The sequence below is a fragment of the Hetaerina americana genome, unplaced genomic scaffold (genome assembly GCF_022747635.1).
Source record: "Hetaerina americana unplaced genomic scaffold, ioHetAmer1.1.p SCAF_3, whole genome shotgun sequence".
Classification (NCBI taxonomy): domain Eukaryota; kingdom Metazoa; phylum Arthropoda; class Insecta; order Odonata; family Calopterygidae; genus Hetaerina; species Hetaerina americana.
The window spans coordinates 90,278,785-90,296,289 of record NW_027286874.1 but is presented as its reverse complement, the minus strand read 5'-3'; the positions used below and the strand labels follow the sequence as shown (position 1 = coordinate 90,296,289).

At 42.0% G+C, this 17,505-nt stretch overlaps 1 protein-coding gene across 1 annotated transcript in view; it reads right to left on the bottom strand.

Annotated features, from left to right (window-relative positions):
- LOC139690460 (uncharacterized) overlaps positions 1–17,505 on the bottom strand; it is a 418,847-nt gene that overhangs the window by 79,113 nt on the left and 322,229 nt on the right. The gene's annotated exons all lie outside the window — the stretch shown is intronic.

Sequence of the window (17,505 nt, the reverse complement as noted above, 5' to 3'; positions counted from 1 at the left end):
CCCCCCTCCTCTCTCTATCTGAGAGAAACCCTCACGATCCACATACACCACGACCAGGGTCTTTTATTCACGACCCACCGCTTCCCTAGAAGCATTCCCTGGGCACACCCCTTCGGCGCTTCACCTTTGAATCTCCCGACGCCTCCTTCCCTCCTTTCCCTGGAAGCCAAAGCCTCACTCTCCCCCTTATCTCCTCGTCCTGTCCCTCGGTAACCCTTTGAACACACTCGGGACCAGATGCAGGCGTTCGGTCCTCCCCTCCCTCTCGTCGCAACCCCCATCTGACTATCGCGCGGACCGCGCCGCCCCGAGGAGATCCCCTCGGCGATACATCTCCTGACTAAAACGCCCCACCCCATCTCCCCACACACACTTATCCTCCCGTTCGTCATGCTGCCTCTTTTTTAAATCCCCCTTCTCCCATACCTAGCACTCCTTCCCATGGCCGTGTCCACCTCCTCCCTCTCCAAAAAACTCACCCATTCTCTTCACAAATCTTCCAACTCGACCCTCCACATACTAGCTAACACACTTTGCTATCTGCAGTTCCCTTTAACACATTTGTTATGCTACTGAGATTTTCCTCTTGTCGAAGTGAATGGAAAGGCCTGCAAGCATTTAAAAGTCTTCTGATCTCTTATTTTTTCAAGCATAAAAAAGTTTTATCAAGAGACGAACGTTTTATCAAAGCTTTCGTGAAAAACTTTACCATTACGCTGCATCCAATCTATACTCTAAAACCCTTGCTCTAAACTACGAAGTAAATAAACTTCCTTGTCATTCATGTACCGTTTTACTTACTACACGTATAGGGATCACCATTGAAAATGCATCAGTAGATTCCAAATTTTCAGCTGTTGATGCAATAAAGACTCTGATCAACTTCAGAAATAATCCTAAAAAAAGCACCAGAGTGGATATCATTTGTGTCGCATAATAATTTTCTGACACCTCATTTACAGGGTTCGTCCGGAAAATAAGTGTACTGATTTTTTCCCGCCGCTCCAGGCGCGCCCAGCACCGCTCTGACGGGCTGCGATTGGAGGGGGGTATGTTGGCAAGCGACGCTGAAAAAGGCAGTCGGCTCTGAGCTGTGGTGTAGTGAGGAGCTCTGTTAACGCGAACCTCCACGCTCGACCCACGTCACGGAACGCGATGCCGAAGTTTTTGGAGCAGCGTTATTCCGTCAAATTTGCGGTAAAGCTTGGGAAATCGTCTACCGAAACTGTCGGTATGATTAACCAGGCTTACGGGGAGTCAGCCATGTCCAGAAACATGATCTTTCGGTGGCACAAGATGTTCGTGGAGGGCAGAGAAGAGGTCGACGACGAGTCTTCGAGAGGTTCCCGATGATGCCTTCGCGGGAGCGTTCCAGGAATGGGAACGCCGCTGGAACAAGTTAATCGACTCACAAGGGTCCTATTTTGAGGAATATTAGCTTAAGATATGTAAAAGTGTAATAAATTTTTTTTCCTGAGCTCAGTACACTTATTTTCCGGACAAACCCTGTATGATACATTGTTTTAAAATCATGAATTTCCCACGAGTCTTCTCCATTTTTTTCCTTCTAGCAATTACTGGATTAATCTAGTCCTATTTGTGATGCAAATATGAATGTAAAACTTTGTTAGTCCCATCAAATTTCGAATTATTTTTCTAACTTTTTATTTTCTAAACGCCGTCATGGTCATAAACTCTATTATTCACAGAAATATGTACGCATTCTTCAATCCAATAATTTTGACAGGTGTATGTTTAGCCTACGTTGCAGTAATATCATAATATTTGAAATTCACAATATGGCAGTAGTAGTTCATTAGTAGTAACAGTAAGAATAGCCCAGCTTCTTTCCCTGCTCCATCAGCGGTCTCCCAGAAATAACTGAACCTCGAACGGTCTGCAAGATTCTTCCGGGATCTCAATCTGAAGAAGAATATGAAAGATCCCAAAACGATCTGGTACCCCCAGTCTCAATCAGCTGGGCGCACGCAGAAATATCTCCTGGATTTGAAATCGTAGTCTCTTCATTAGCAGCTGAGCCACTAGACCATCCGACCTAACTAGGTAGTTCCTACGCACTGAAATGCGTGAGAAATGTTATACTCGATTAATTCACTGAAAAACTGACCAATATTCATTCCGGATAATTAAATCCTTGAGCACTTGATAATTAATCCTCCCAGCGAGCTGAACAAGACTGGAGGTCTGTCGCCCCTGATTAAACTCAAATGCGGCACCCGTTCGATCGTCCATCACTCCTTCCAAGCTCATCCCTTTCCTCACCCTAATCCCTCCTCACTCTCAGCGACCCCTAGCACATCATTCTTGGCTATTAGTCTCCACCACGCAGCTGCGTTAGTGTTTTCCTGGATTAATTCTTCTCTCGAATTAAAATATATCCTCCTCCTCCTTTTATCGTCTCGTGCATCACTTTCATCACAAGAAAAGAACGAAAAGAAAGTTACGCTAGAAATCTACCACCTTCTCCGCGCTCACAAAGTATCGATCATCGCATCTCTTTACAATTGCAGCTAACTTAGGCCACAACAGGAGCAAGTAATCGAATGACAATAATATCGGAATTTATAATGACCAAGCTGGAACCTCTGTTCTACGAGTATTTACCAATTAGGTAAAATAACAGCTTGGAAAGTATGAATTTGAGAAAGTAGATGTTTGCCCCTAGAATCTCGTAGGCATATGACGCCCATGGAGTATTGATTACACGGTATTACAAGTTTCTTCTCCCTCAATTTGTTCCTGTATCTTTCATCTGGTTTATTTATTCGTTCGCTTGACGCAGAGACTCGCCACTGTATTCGACCAACAGTTTTTCGATGCACATGCAGTCATTCGTGAATCCGCTTGGTACTTATTCCCCTTCGAAGTCACGCAGTCCTCACTGCTCTTATGACCCTCCTTTCTTCAACCTCCCCCAAACCAGGCCGTATCTCCTTAACGGCACTCTTCGTCCGCCACACCCACTCCTTGACTGAAATAAATACTTTATCTTTTTTTGTTCTACCCCCATCTAGCACACTTGCCACACACATCCACTCAACCCTATCGCCGCCGAACATACAAACACCCCTTGGAAATGCCTTTGCTGCACCACTCCGAGGGTAAGGGAGGTTGCTACAGACCCTCTTGACTCATCCAACTCTCTCCCCCTTCTCTCTGGGGTAGTCCCAACCCCACTCTGACTTTACCCCTATCCCCTCCCTTGGGCGTTCATGATCCCTCCCTCCCTCTCGAGCACTCCCCTCCCTTCATAAAGAAGTCAAAGCCCTCTCTCGATCCTCCGTTGCGATGCTCGACCCTGCAATTCATGACCAGTGTTAATTGTTTCACTGACCACTAACTCCAACTGTCCTTTCCATTCCCGGTTGAATGTCACGATTAGAGTTACGTAGTTACAAACAAAAGGTCCCTCGGTCACGGCGACTCAACGGATACCCACTTTTATTCCTCGACGTTCCATGAAAGGGGCTAAGGTTCGTCGTCATACGGCCATCGGAAGTGTCGGGACAAGTGAAGAATTCGGAAAATAACCTAACCACACAAATTAGAAAGATCAGGCATCTGCGCGGAGTTCCATATATGAAGAGGATTTATTCATTAAGACTACAATCGAATAATAGCATGCACCATTTATGACTTGAGAGAGACAAAGCTTCAATTTTTTCTCAAGTACTCAGTACAAATTAGTGAATATCTTGTAGAGGATCGACTCACTCGTTCAAAACCGCAATAACCTGAGTTATTACAACACGCACTTTAAGTTGGTAACATCTCCAAATCAGCAGAGCTTAGCAGTTTCAGTGTTATGTTACTTGCAATGTTCAGGTTGATGCCATAGACTACCTGGGGATTGATTTTTTGTGGATTCTACATCACTGCTAAGCACGTCAAACTAAAGCGAAAGCGATCCTCGATACGCGATACTCGGCATCGCCTTGGCCGAGTCCACGTTACTCATCCTCGTTACTACATTTTAACCATCAAATTCATCTATAAAAGTAGTAATTCAATAGTTTTATGATTCTAATGTTATATGCAATGATTTTTCTGTTTTTGAAGTATATAATGCCTTTACGCGAAACTGAAAAAAGTTAAAAAAAGGAATATTACAGTAATTTCTGATTCTTTAAATGTAGCAATCCTTTGTCTTAATAACTGCGCAAAGTCTAATTGCACAAAATTGCATATTTTATAGCCATTAAGTAACCCAAAAGTGCACCTGCGGTAATCATTCATTTGGCAGTCTGTATGCCAATTCCTAAAAAAGGATGTTTTGTCCCTCTAAAATTATAGAGTTGACCACTAGGCGATGGGGGGCTGAATTACGTAAGCTCTCTTTTCTGAGGAGGAAGCAATGCTAGAGTGTACCAACCATAATGTGAATTTAAACACATGGATACCAACTTCGAGAATGAACTCTCTCAAAAGAGACGCCTGGAAGGACTACAAAATGATAGGCAAGGTTTCTTCTGAGTGGAGAAAGTAAAATTTCTCTTTCAGTAACGCCGTGGGTTTAATTCTTTCGAGAGAGCGCAGACGGTTAATTCGTTTACAAAATTCTTTCGATTGCACACTCAATATAAATTCTTCCAGTCTCACCCCGAGGAATGCCCTTTATGGACCTTTCGCTTCCCTTCTTTCTCCTGCTTTTCCTCAAATTCTCCGCCCTCCATCCTTGCCTACCCTCTGCCCTCTCAAACCCCACATCCCCATCCCCCAATACACAACCCCAATTACGTCGAGACTCATTCCGATGCTCCGATTTCGGGCCGCTCTCATATTTCTCCCGCACGCCCTGGCCGTCCCGACTCCTTCTCCCGTCCCCTCCCCTTCCCCCCCCCAATCTGTTTCCTGTCTTCTTCCCCTGGAGACACCGGGGTGGGTTGTCCGAGGGCGGTCCTTGTTCCCAATTCCTAGTGTTGGAGGAGACGCTGCCGGAGGATTCAAAAGATTCACTCGAGGGGACGAAACTTTTTACCCCTCCGGGCCAGCCTACCCCACACAGTTTAGTTCCTCAAAAGGGGAGTCGAATTTTTGTCACCCTAAAGCGAATTCCTTTATCCCTTCGACGTAAATGTGTTCCATACTTATTGCTCTGTAAAAAATCTTCTTCCCACCCCTCTCCAACTCAATCGAGATATTTCTGAATGTCTTTATACCGCTTGGTCTTAAATGAGCGATGTTTCACACACTCATTCGAGTTATCGGTGAGGTATCCAGTTAACTTACTTCGATCGTCGAGAGACGTCCGATCCAGAGATATTGCCGATTTTACTTTTGTAATGCGATCCCTACTATGGTGTCGCATTAGGGAAGCACTTTGAATGCAGAGTACGATGCAACGTGTAGGATTTTAAACTATGGAGAGCTAATAACGACCTTCCCACCCGACGCTATTTCTACTTTGCGATAATATCCACCCATCGTAAATAGCGAAAATGACTCCGTCACCCGCTTCCCATCATGATGACATCAATAAATAATAATGCTACTGTTCAAACAAATAACTAGACTGAATTGGAAAAAAAACTTATGACTGAATCTATTTTTGGTATTCGTTTATTATATAAATAATGCGAATACACTCAATTTTGCGTTTCATGACACAGATTGGGTAAATAATTGGATCGGATGTTGCAAAACTAGTCTGAGAGCAGTAAAATTCATCACATTTACCCGGAGGTAAAAACCAAATGGCTGCCATAAGGCTTTAATGAGAATGAGCAGATAGTAATACGGGAGATACAACATATAATATTAACGATAGCATGCTTTTTCTCGCAATTTATGCCTTTAAATCACAGTTTAACGGATATTAATCTTTTTATCGAAAATATGTGCCTTCATGACGAATTAAATCACCATAGACGTGTCAAAGGTGGCGAGAGTATAGAGAGCAACATGAAGGTAATGAGTTATGTCCAGGAAACAAAAAGGGAATATTTAAAGGAAAATAAATGTAAACATATTTCATCTTTCCCCTGAAAGGAGTATGGTTTAATAAAAAATGAACTTAAAAAACAAATAAAATTGGCTTTAAACTACTCATTCAACGAAAAGTTCGTCGATGAACGAACTGGTTAGCACTAAGTGACCGGGATTCATGCATGAATTACCGACCGATTTTGTTGGTAATTCTTCAGCAGAGATAATGACGTTAGAACGCTCCAAGTCACCATATTTAATACAAATATCCCGCAGTGAATTAGGGAGGAGGTTAACATAGAGTTCTTCGAAGACAATCTGTTGCGGCCAATTAAGAGAGGCGGCAGGAATACTTCAGAGGTTTCTGAGGCCCCGAAGTGGTTGTCGTGTGAAGAACACTCCCCGTGAAGGATAAAACCCTTCGCAAAGGGGTGTTGAACAGTGGTTTCCTGCCATAACACGCCATATGGAATTATCTACCTCATGCCAAGTCTCTCTATTCCTTTCCTGCTTCCCTAATTCTTAGTGATCTCAAGTTTGGATTTTAACCTAAATGGCATCTGCCGCTACGTCCTTACACATGGCAATCACAATCACCATCGTTCACGCCAACATTATTCAACTTTTTTTCCACGATCTTATTTTTTTTAAACGCCACGCATGACAAGTTCCATGATTTCAACGCTCGTTCACAACGAGTACACGACTCCATTTGCCAATGCCTATTTTCGGGGTTTGGAACGAATGTCGAAAAGGAGAAACTTCGGCTGTTCTCACATCCCTCGCCCCCAACCCATCTTGCCTTCCCGTTTTATCGCTTTCCACGACCGCCTCCTCCTTCCGGTCGTCCTTCGCCCATATCTTCCACTATCTAAGCACCCGACAGATTCCATCTACATCCCCTCACTCTCCCAACGCTTCTCGCCCCATACTTCCGACTTCCTATCTCTTTCCCTCCTCTCCCATCCCTCCGAAAGAAATCCTTCTCACCCACGAGCCCAGCGTCCCGGACTTCCGCCGATACCTCCGCGGTACGTATGTATCACAAGTTATACAAACGGGCCAACACGAAAACGCAGAGACGCTACTTATCCCAGTCTCCTCCCCAATCCTCCCTCCCGAATGTGTCACACATAATCCTTCCCAAAGGGGAGGGGATTCGCTCCTCTCCCCTTCCCCTTTACCTCCCTCCCCACGTTTCCAGGGGAACGTCCCCGCGTCCTACTCCTCTGGAGAGGAGGTGGCAGCTGAGTGTTACCCTGGAAACGCGGAGGTTTCCGTCGAGTCGGATTAGTTTCGGCACAGCGCACACAAATGCATTCCGCGGCCCCACGCCCTTACCCTCCTCCATTTCCCCTCGCTTGTCATCGGAACGGGGAGGTTCCCATCTGCCCCCGCCGTCCGCCCGCCCCTCAAAAGGGTGATGTTTTAATGAGACGCGAGGGACATAATGTTTATTATGATTCCCGAGCCGGTATCCGCGAATGGGGTCGGGTCAGGGGGGAGATGAGAGATGGAGGATCTGAGAGAGGGGAGAACCGAAACAACTCCCCACATCCCTCCTCCCCATCCCCCCACCCAATGTCTCTCCTCCACTTAATTGCGTCTGTCGAAAGAGACGAACTAAACGACGGGGAGGAGGAGAATGGCCACTTAACGCAGTCCTCCGCCAAAGTGGATTCTCTAAATGCACAATTACTATAACTAAAGGGACTCGAGTTCCTTAGATTTCTGTGTCATTTAATCAACGTGTTTGCCTGCCTGCTAACCATTTCTCCGATCCGCACATGGAAAGGAAGTTAGTTCTACGGGGATGGCAAATTGAACGTGAAATCACTTACGATTCCCACACGGCAAAGTTCCGGTAAGGGAGATGTTCATCAAATCCCATGTTCGTAGGTAAGAATAAGTCCACCGAAGTCTCTAAAACTAAAAAAAGCACAAATTTCCAGTTAAGGGTCAAATTTTGTTAACAAAATTTAAACCACTCTCCAACTTAGGGCAAAAATGTTTTTTTTAATTAGCATTTATCCGTAAAAAACGCTTTTTGGCCTGTACATCGGAATTTAAACAATGATTATTTTGTATTTTGGTATCCTGTAAGCCACGGCTAGGGTGTTTGGCAGGGAATGAATATAAACCAGACTAATGTTGACCCGAATATGACCCTACCACGGTCGGACAATGTTCTGACCGTGGTAGGGTCCTTATTGCTCGTGGAAAAAATGATGTCTTAAATCTATCTGTTCTACCCTTAATCTTCATAATTTTAATTTTGTTAGGTAGACTGCTTTATAAACCATTGGCGGTTGCTTCCATATTAAACTAGGGCTTACACTTAGGTAACGCCTGCTGTAACCAATAAAAAATAGTAAATTATGGCCTAACAGAATAACTTTAAGATATATTTGACTAGGACATGTAGACGATTTATTTTATTTAAAATATTTTGTTTATTATATTTTATATATGATGCACAGGTATATAATAGACATAGGCAACATTATAAATAACTAAGCCCTAGATGGAGGAAACACACATGGGAAACGAACCCGCGACCTCTGGGTTGGCAGGTGAAGATGTTACCCCGCCGCTAACGGGGCTGGTTGTGATTTAAATGAGACAAAAGTTGAGATGAATATGATTTGAAATTACACATTCAAATTATGAATTAGATTTCTACCTAGCATCCTCTTACTCCTGCAAGATTAGTAAACAAGACTACGAAACGAAGTTTAATTCGTTCACTCAATCTCAACTCAACGAAGCTCAAGCCATGGTGCGTGGACTTATATTGAACTCACGTTAATGGACCGCGTCGCAGGTTGGAAATTTTGATAATTCCGCCAAGGATTTTTTTTCAAAATATGTAACTATAAAAAATCTCACTTTTAAATTGGTGGACGACTGTTGAGTTCAAAACAAATATTAATCAGTTACTTGAGGAACGCTTAACCTATTAATAGAATGAATTATTTTTGATGGTGAAAACAGATATTCTATAGAATAAATATTCGATGCATCATCACCTTTCGAGAGGTAAACAAAACAAATATCAATTAAAACGGGAAATGTCCCAATTTCTCTTAATTAAGTAAATAACATGAAATGAACATTACCCGGCCTGGTAAATAAAGAAGGTTCGATTAACTTTTGCTCAAAAATCAATTATTTGATATGAAAAGAATGCGGCGTGGGTTAAAAATTAATTTAAATTCGTTAACTCATTATTTACGAGTTCGGTGTCACTTGATATGCGTAATTAATATGTATATGTCACGCGATAAACAGACTTTTAAACGAAATAGTATGCAATTAATTATGTTGTGACCGGTATGATGCCAAATGTAATTATCATTACACCATCTGCTGAAAGGCCTTCTCGGAAGAACACATTTAAAACAATCGCTGTCATTCAAAAACTTATTATTTACCCTGCACGACTAGAACTTGAGGCAATATATTTCCGTTTTCTTTCTTTTTGCATGCCCTATTTTATCCTGGAGTGGGGCCCAAAGAATTTTAGTTCAATAAATGTACTTTGGCTGTTTTTGCTTGTAACAAAGCAACATAAAATAACTTCACGAAGTCAAGTTTTGAAACAATTTATCATATTTCTGTGAATTGCTTGTGTATTTTTAATATTTTAGATGATTATGTAATTGATTTAACCTATCCCAGCAGGAAGTCGACTGCATCATTTGACTAATTTTTTATCATATGATATGCATGGTGATCCCATTGTGATATTAGCATGTAAATACTCATATATAATTGTTTAACAGGAGGATGTAGTTCCACTTTCAAAAGTAAGCATTTTTTGGCGACATCTTTTTAGTATCTTCTATATTGTATTCCACATAGCCTTTGACGAATAAACGGCTACCTCACTCTTGTCCCACACAATTATTGTCTCCACACAACTTACTCTGATAAAATACAGCTATCGTCGTTTTGCAAGCTGGCCAACAATGACAATTAAGATTTATGTCTTGCGTCTTCTCAAAGCCACGTGTGAGGTTAATAGAAAGAGGGTTTATTTCGTCCCGGGCGAGCGCCAGGAGAGAAAAAATATGAGCACGATTTCAATTGAGTTACAGGATGACTTACTCCTTCGGACACGTTATTAAACCTCGTTTTTGGCCATTTTCCTGAAGGAAATGGGGCTCGCGATATCACCACATCTTCAAGCTCTTTATTAACTCGGACCCTAAACCCCCAGAGCAAAATTTATGGCGAATGAGAAGGAAGGACGGTTCGCTGTTGATGCAGACTAGATAAACACCACGGCCGGATCATCGGAGTCACCACTCTCGACGCATGTAATGTCATCGCTCGGCTCATATCCCCTTAGGGTTTGCAGATATTTATTTTGAAAAAGAATGAGAGATGACCGAGCCTGAATGAGAATCGCAAGGGTCTCATTTACGCCATCTTGATGCTGGAAAATTTTGACAACAAGAGTATTTCGTTCTCGGAAATGTACCTTGAGTGCGTACGTGCTTCGAATAAAATCAAAATGAATTATCAGTTATCAGGGAACTCTCACGTTCTTATCATATTGTAATCACCCTCGCGAAAATTAAAGGCTATGGATATTTCAATGAACTTCATGCTGATAAACATTTGATCCTAACATTTAAAAAAATCGAATAATTCGGTTACTCAGGATGGCTCGTCCCGGCACTAGCTCACCTTCCCGCCTCGGCCACCCTCATCGCCTTAAATTTTTATTTTGCCCACATTCCGTTCCACCCTTCTTTTTCCTCTTCCCCCTCTCTCTATCTCTCATACAACTTCCCCCTAGAGTTTTGCCGACAATGGAACGCCGCTGCTCGCAATGGACGCACACGAGCCCGGAATGGGGAACAAATGAACGTCGCACCACCCTCCCCACCAACGTAACACGCCCCTCTCTCCTGATTCACAGGCCCCCCTCTCCCTAAAACGAGTGATTTCTCGGGGCGTGTGCTCCTTTGCGATTCGGCTGACCCCAAACCCCCATCCGCGCGAAGGCACGGACGGGAGGGAGTAAGGAACGGCGAGTGCTCACATACGGAAGGTTGTGGGAGAGATATCGTCGCGCTTCCTTCCTTCTCTCCACCAGACCTCCTCTTCTCACGCCCACCCTCGCCGTGATATTCTTCTTCTGAAAACACTCCTGGGTTCGGCTTTCTCCTTCTCCCCTCCCTCTCGCTCCTTCGCATCTCTCCATCTCTTCCTATCTCGTCTTCCCCTTACGCCCTCAAGTCCAAAACCCCAGCCATAGTCCCTTCCGCTCTCTCTCCACCGAAAAGTAATGCCTCCCCACCGCCATCCCGCATGAAACCCAAACCATTCCCGTACTCTCCCTTCCGCCTCTCTCCAAAGCCCTGAATTCCTCCCCCATAAAGGGCTGGTACCCCGAAATGGCGCTGAGTACTACTATTTCGTCCTCCTTCGGCTATATCTCCTCCTCCTTCGTACTCTTCATCACCCTTAAATATTCCTCTACGCCACAGCCCCTATATCAGTCCTGTCTTCCTCTCACCATAACTGAGCATCTTCTCCACTTCTTCTTTATGACAGTTGTAATGCAAAGGAAGTCAAGCACTACCCTGGCTCAGAAAAATCGTCAACGTTTGGGGTTAAATACATATTTCCTCGATCAAACTAATGGTTTTTGGCTGACCGCAGCATTGAAGTCACGAAGGACACTGATGGGATACGACAATTTTTAACTTCAACCAAACCTTTTAGTGCTTATGCTCCTTTCCAATGGACCCCACCCTCGGTACATCTGGAATACACGGATTAAATTATCTGAAACACAAAGGAATATACTTGCTGTTTATCATATTTGATAATCTGAGCGAAAACAGACGCCAGCATCCTCCTATGAGAGGTTACATTATGTTGGCATAAAAGAAAACGAAAGAAATTTTCCAAAATTTTTTTCGGTTTATTTGATGAATACCACTCCTTGATCCTGTTACAAATCCATGAATCATTATGTTTGGGATACAGAAATTGTTAACAATCCTTTAAGTTTTACTGTTATTTATCCTAAGGATAAGTGCAAGCGATTCAATATTAACTCGCAAATATTGCCACTGTTGAAGTAAAAATATTAGAATTATAAACAAATGAGCGGCTATAATGCATCAATTTTTGTGCAATTATTCTCAGAAGACAAGTTCATGATAAACTCGTAAGTCAATCCTTAAAACTTTATTACTTGAGTGGCATACGAAAATATTCCCGACTATCTAACATTTTCAAACATCGTTAATTAGTAGTGTTTTTTTGTAGCTTTATGTACGTGATATACAACGATAAGAAGAAAACATTTCAAATTTTCTGAACACCCAACGACCATTTTTACCTTCTACAGCGATAGGAGCCAATGAAAACCGTCGAAAATTTATTTTAACCATAAAACTCGCACGGACTAATTACTCTTCGTCGGATACATCGAATCAACCATCTCAATTACCATTCTGTCACCATGTTTGCCATTATTATGTCTACGGAACCGAGTTTTGGGTTGATTGGTTGGTTGTCACCACGATTTAACGTTTCGACTCTTGACAGTCTGTGCAACAAGGGTTTCGGTTCTTTTGATGCATAATGCACGCCGTTCATCTTTTGGCCCAGTGGGGTGGTGCTCTCATGGCAATAAAAATCATCGCCAGGACCAAGCAACACATCCCCCAATCCGTTGCACCACCCTTCCATCTACGGTCCTCATTCCCTAAATAAAACTGCACGCGCGAACGCGTTGACGGTACGGGATGTAGGGGTGGAAGGGGCAGATACTACTCCATAAAGATGAGGTAGGGCTACCGCCATGAGATTCAGGAATAGGGTGTGAGCAGAACTTTTGGGCAGTCAGTCTACCACTAGAGGGGGAGAATCAGGAAACAAGGGTCCTTTGGATGAGGTCCATTTTGCTCAAACACCAGAGGCTGAAGTTCAGCATTCTGTGACGAACATACACCCCTTAATGCATGAACTGAGTCACTGATCGACAGCAAAGTGATCCCGCATAATATTAATGGCATTTCATGGATTATCGGTGATGCATGCAAACGACGACAGATTTAGCCCAAGATCGCGCATTCATAAGGCTAAGGGAAGCTAAGACTTAGCACTTGATACAAGCAAGTTTTATGAAAAATTTTCAAATTAAAATTAGTAATGTCGATGTCTCGCAAAAAGTTATTTCTTGTTTCGTTTACAATGGAACCATTTACCAGCAGAAAAACACAAGACGGGGAGAAATATACCCGCGGAGTTAAATTTTCCTTCGATGTTATTTCAAAATAATGAATGTTATGGAATTTTCACGAAATAGAAAGTTGTAAATGGCTTGGGGAAGCTTTTTGGAAATGTGACATGGGACCTTGAAAGCCTTGGGGCATCGCCACGCCAAGGAAATCCAATTTCCCAAATTCAGGAAGAATTCGATTCTTTTTGAAATATAATGTTTCATAGAGTAGGTATTTTATATATAATAATGATGAACACATATAAATACGGAATTTAAAGGAAATATTGAAATAGAGAAACAATTCATCAAAAAACATTAAATACCTATGTAATATGATTGTGATGGAGAGGTAATTAGACCACTTTCATAAAACCATTGTGTTCTCATCTCCTGTAATTTGTGTCTGTGAAGTAATTTCAATTACTGTTTAAATTTCAGATTCATAGCATCCTCTGAGATATTTGTTTTCGTTGAAAGTTATCTACCAAATAAAGATCAAGTTCGGACAATTCCTACTAACAACTTACCTCTATGTACCAAGAGGACTTCCTTTTATTTGCAATTATTATTTCATTCTTCAATTCTTTGTAACTTCTGCTTGCCTTTAAAATGCCTAAATTAACCTATGCTTTTCTTTCCTCTGCCCCAGCTACTCAACACTTTCTCCGTCTTTTACGGATCGGAATCCGCATTCTTCCACCGTCCCAATTAACACAGCGTTTGTTTTTTTATGTTTCCATTGTACGTACTCCTTTATCCATTCGAATGAGCAATCATCGCTACTCCTGTAATTCTGCCTCATTCTCTTCTATTTCTATTCCTTTACACGCTAATTCCCACATCCTTTCCTTCGACCAGTGTTTCTCCCTAACCATTCAAGACTCCGTACCCGATTCAGCCACAAATATAGAGGCGAGAACTCGCGAGTCGACATATATACTAGCTTTCCGATCTTTTAAAATTCCCACTCTTAACCGCCATATTTAGTTTCCTTCCCAGCATACTCTGCACCTCCCCCTCAGACTGCATAGTTTCCCACCGATAACTTTCAGGCGGACCTGAAGAAGGCCCCAGAGAAGGTAGAATGCTAAAACAATCTAAAATGTGTCCTTTTACGTGTTGTCAATTTTATTTTGTGTTCTATTATGCTGTCCAAATTTTATGTTGCCCTCGTGAGAGCTTCTACATCATCGATATATATATATATATATATATATATATATATATATATATATATATATATATATATATATATATATATATATATATATATATATATATATATATATGTATATATATATATATATATCATATGTTTTTTGTGTATATATATACACACACACACATACAAACATACATACGACCATTTATTAACCCGAAGATTTTTTTAATAGGTGAGGGTAGAGCTCATCTAGTACTAAGCCCAACGACGAGTGAAATGTACATACCAGGGTGAGGGTGGCAGTTCCGTACCTTGTACCGCATACAGTTTCCCAGGAAGATCTGATGCCCGAAAAATTATGCATCTTGAATCAAGCTGAGGGCACAGAGACATGTATCCGGGAATCGAGACCGAACTTCGGTCAGTAATCTTACCCATTAGAATATATTTTTCTATTTCATTACAACACATGACTTCCAGTTTCTAAGAGTTAATCTATCCATTTCACTGATTTTCAAAATAAAGGCCAAAACGTTAGGTGAAGCTCGAAATGTAGCGACAAATATAATGTAGGACATTTATATGAGATGATGTTCTACGACGAATTCTTAGTGAAGATCATATTTTAGTAGGCATTTTATATCTAAAATAATAAATTCTTGGTTTGTGTCATTTAATTACTCAACCATTAAAGTAAATTACAGTTCTGCACGAATTGTAACTTAGGGATTGATTTTCCTTCCATATTTATATTTACCTCCAATGAAACCACTACGCTGACTACAACGTCAAATGAAAAGAGTATAATCTGAATGAGAAACAACTTTTAACAATACAAAACGAAAAGTAAGATCGGCCAGTTCTATCCGTTTTCAACTCAGAAACAACACATTACTTTTAAAGCAGATGCAAAGTATCAAAAAGTACACGAAAACCAATTCGTGAATAAGCGGAATAAAATATTGGGATCAACCTCCGATACAGAACACTCGTCAAGAAAAGCCGTTTGCTTTTCCAGGCCTTCGAAAAATTCCTATCATTCACTACCCGAGCATCACAGAAGTGTACTCTGACATCGATAAAGACTTGGCTCCGTAGATTGACCATTGCACGTCACCAAATGTTCTTATCCAGGTTCGGAAAACCTATAGGTACACACTGACAACACCCAATGGTGAATTTGAAATTCGAAGCACAAATCTTTTTCTAAAAATCCGATTCTCACGGAGGGTTCGATTTCGTCAGAATATTGGTACTAAATTCGATGGCTCGTAACGCCTCAGGGCCTTACACAGAGATCATGCTCAGATGGCAGCAGGAATGGCGAGTGCGGCAACGCATGACTGGGGACGTCGGGTGAGGGAGTTCGAGGAGGAGGAGGAGAAACAGCTAGTAGAATGCACATGGAGACGTGGGGGAAAAGGGAGGACATCGCCGAGGAAAGATGACGAGCGTTTCCCTGGGAGACGGCTTCGCTCACAACCCCCCCCCTCACACAGTACACCCTCCGGCGGCACCCATACAAACCCACGACGCTCCCCTCAAAATCCCTACCATCGCCCCCACCCAGTTTTCCCTCCCATTTGGAACACACCATCACGTTATATATAAATATACATATATATATATATATATATATATATATATATATATATATATATATATATATATATATATATATATATATATATGTATGTGTGTGTGTATTCCCATACACACACTAAAGAAAGAAGCGGGATGTGTTGCCGAGGGTTGGGGAGAAACTCGGCAAGAGCCTCTGTTTGGGGTGCTGGAAAGAGGGTGTGGGGGTTGGTTTGGTGAGTGCTTCAGATCGGGTTTAGGGGGGAGGGGGAGGATAGAACTTTGTGGGAAGGGGGGAGTGGCGGTGTACACGCAGTGGTGCGAGAGTGTACTTGGGGGAAGATGGGAGGAGAGGGAGATTGGAAATGAGGGGTTCTTGGATTGTGTTGCATTTCCCCGTCCTCCGCCCTTCGTAAGGGGCGGGGTGGTGGTGGGGAAGCGGAGGGGGGGGGGGCTTCCCTGCCAACCCTCCATGTCCACAATGCCCCGCACTTCGTCTCCGCTCCCACCACCCTTCATTCCTAGTCCTCTCAACCTTACTCATCCGTTCCCCCTCTCGCCTAAATGCAAGACGGGATGCGAATGTTCTCAATTTCGCTCCGACGAAGTCATATTATTTATCCGTCCCCTTTTCTGGTGCTCCATTATCTCACCTCCTACTTTTCAACCTCTCTTTCCCTCCTCGCTCAAATCCCCATGAGCATTGAGAGCCGGAGAAGAGGGAATTGGTTTGAGGGTTTCGATTCTGCCCGAATAAATTTCTTCTGTCTCTTTACTCCGAGGACGTCTCTCAAGATCGATAGGAACCTGAAATAGCAGCTCCATTGCATTACGTTTACGATTCCATCGAGCAAATAATTTCAACAGCAGTTAAAAAACAATTTTTTGGGAAAAATAATTTTGGTAAGCGTATTTGTAAACTTCCCTTACAATACAGATTACACTCTGAAGTAAATTATTTTACTATTGATGCTCCTTTCTGACTCATTATGTAAAAAAATTTGACATTCAATAAATAACAACCTTTCTATTGAGTGTCTTTTGAGCTTGGCTCAAATGACCTTTGGCCTTAACGTCATCAAATCATATTGAAACTGAACGTTCTCTGGTTCAAGAGAGAATTCATTGTTTCCATTCCACTTCTCGAGAATGTCTTTCACTTTATATTTTTGCACCAACATACAATTAATTGATCGACATTATGCGAGTATTGTGGATGAAATCAACTCAAAAGAATATTTTATCTCCGTTGAGTTATTTTAAAAAATACAGAGATTTAACAACTATTTCTACTGACCACAACATTAACAAATTTTTTTGGGAGAACTTTTATTCTTAATCCCAGTGTCCTATCGGAATGCCAGGATTCTTAGTACAGAAGGCATTACCTACCAATGACCATGTGAAGTTTTTCCCCTTAGATAATTGATTTAAAAGAGTGGTGTGCATCAAGTTACAACTTTATTTACAGCAATTTTCATGACAAATCAAGTATTTGGAATGATATTTGCTCTGGCGATAGGCATTCAAATGGATATTACGGTAAAGTGAAAGTATTTTGAAT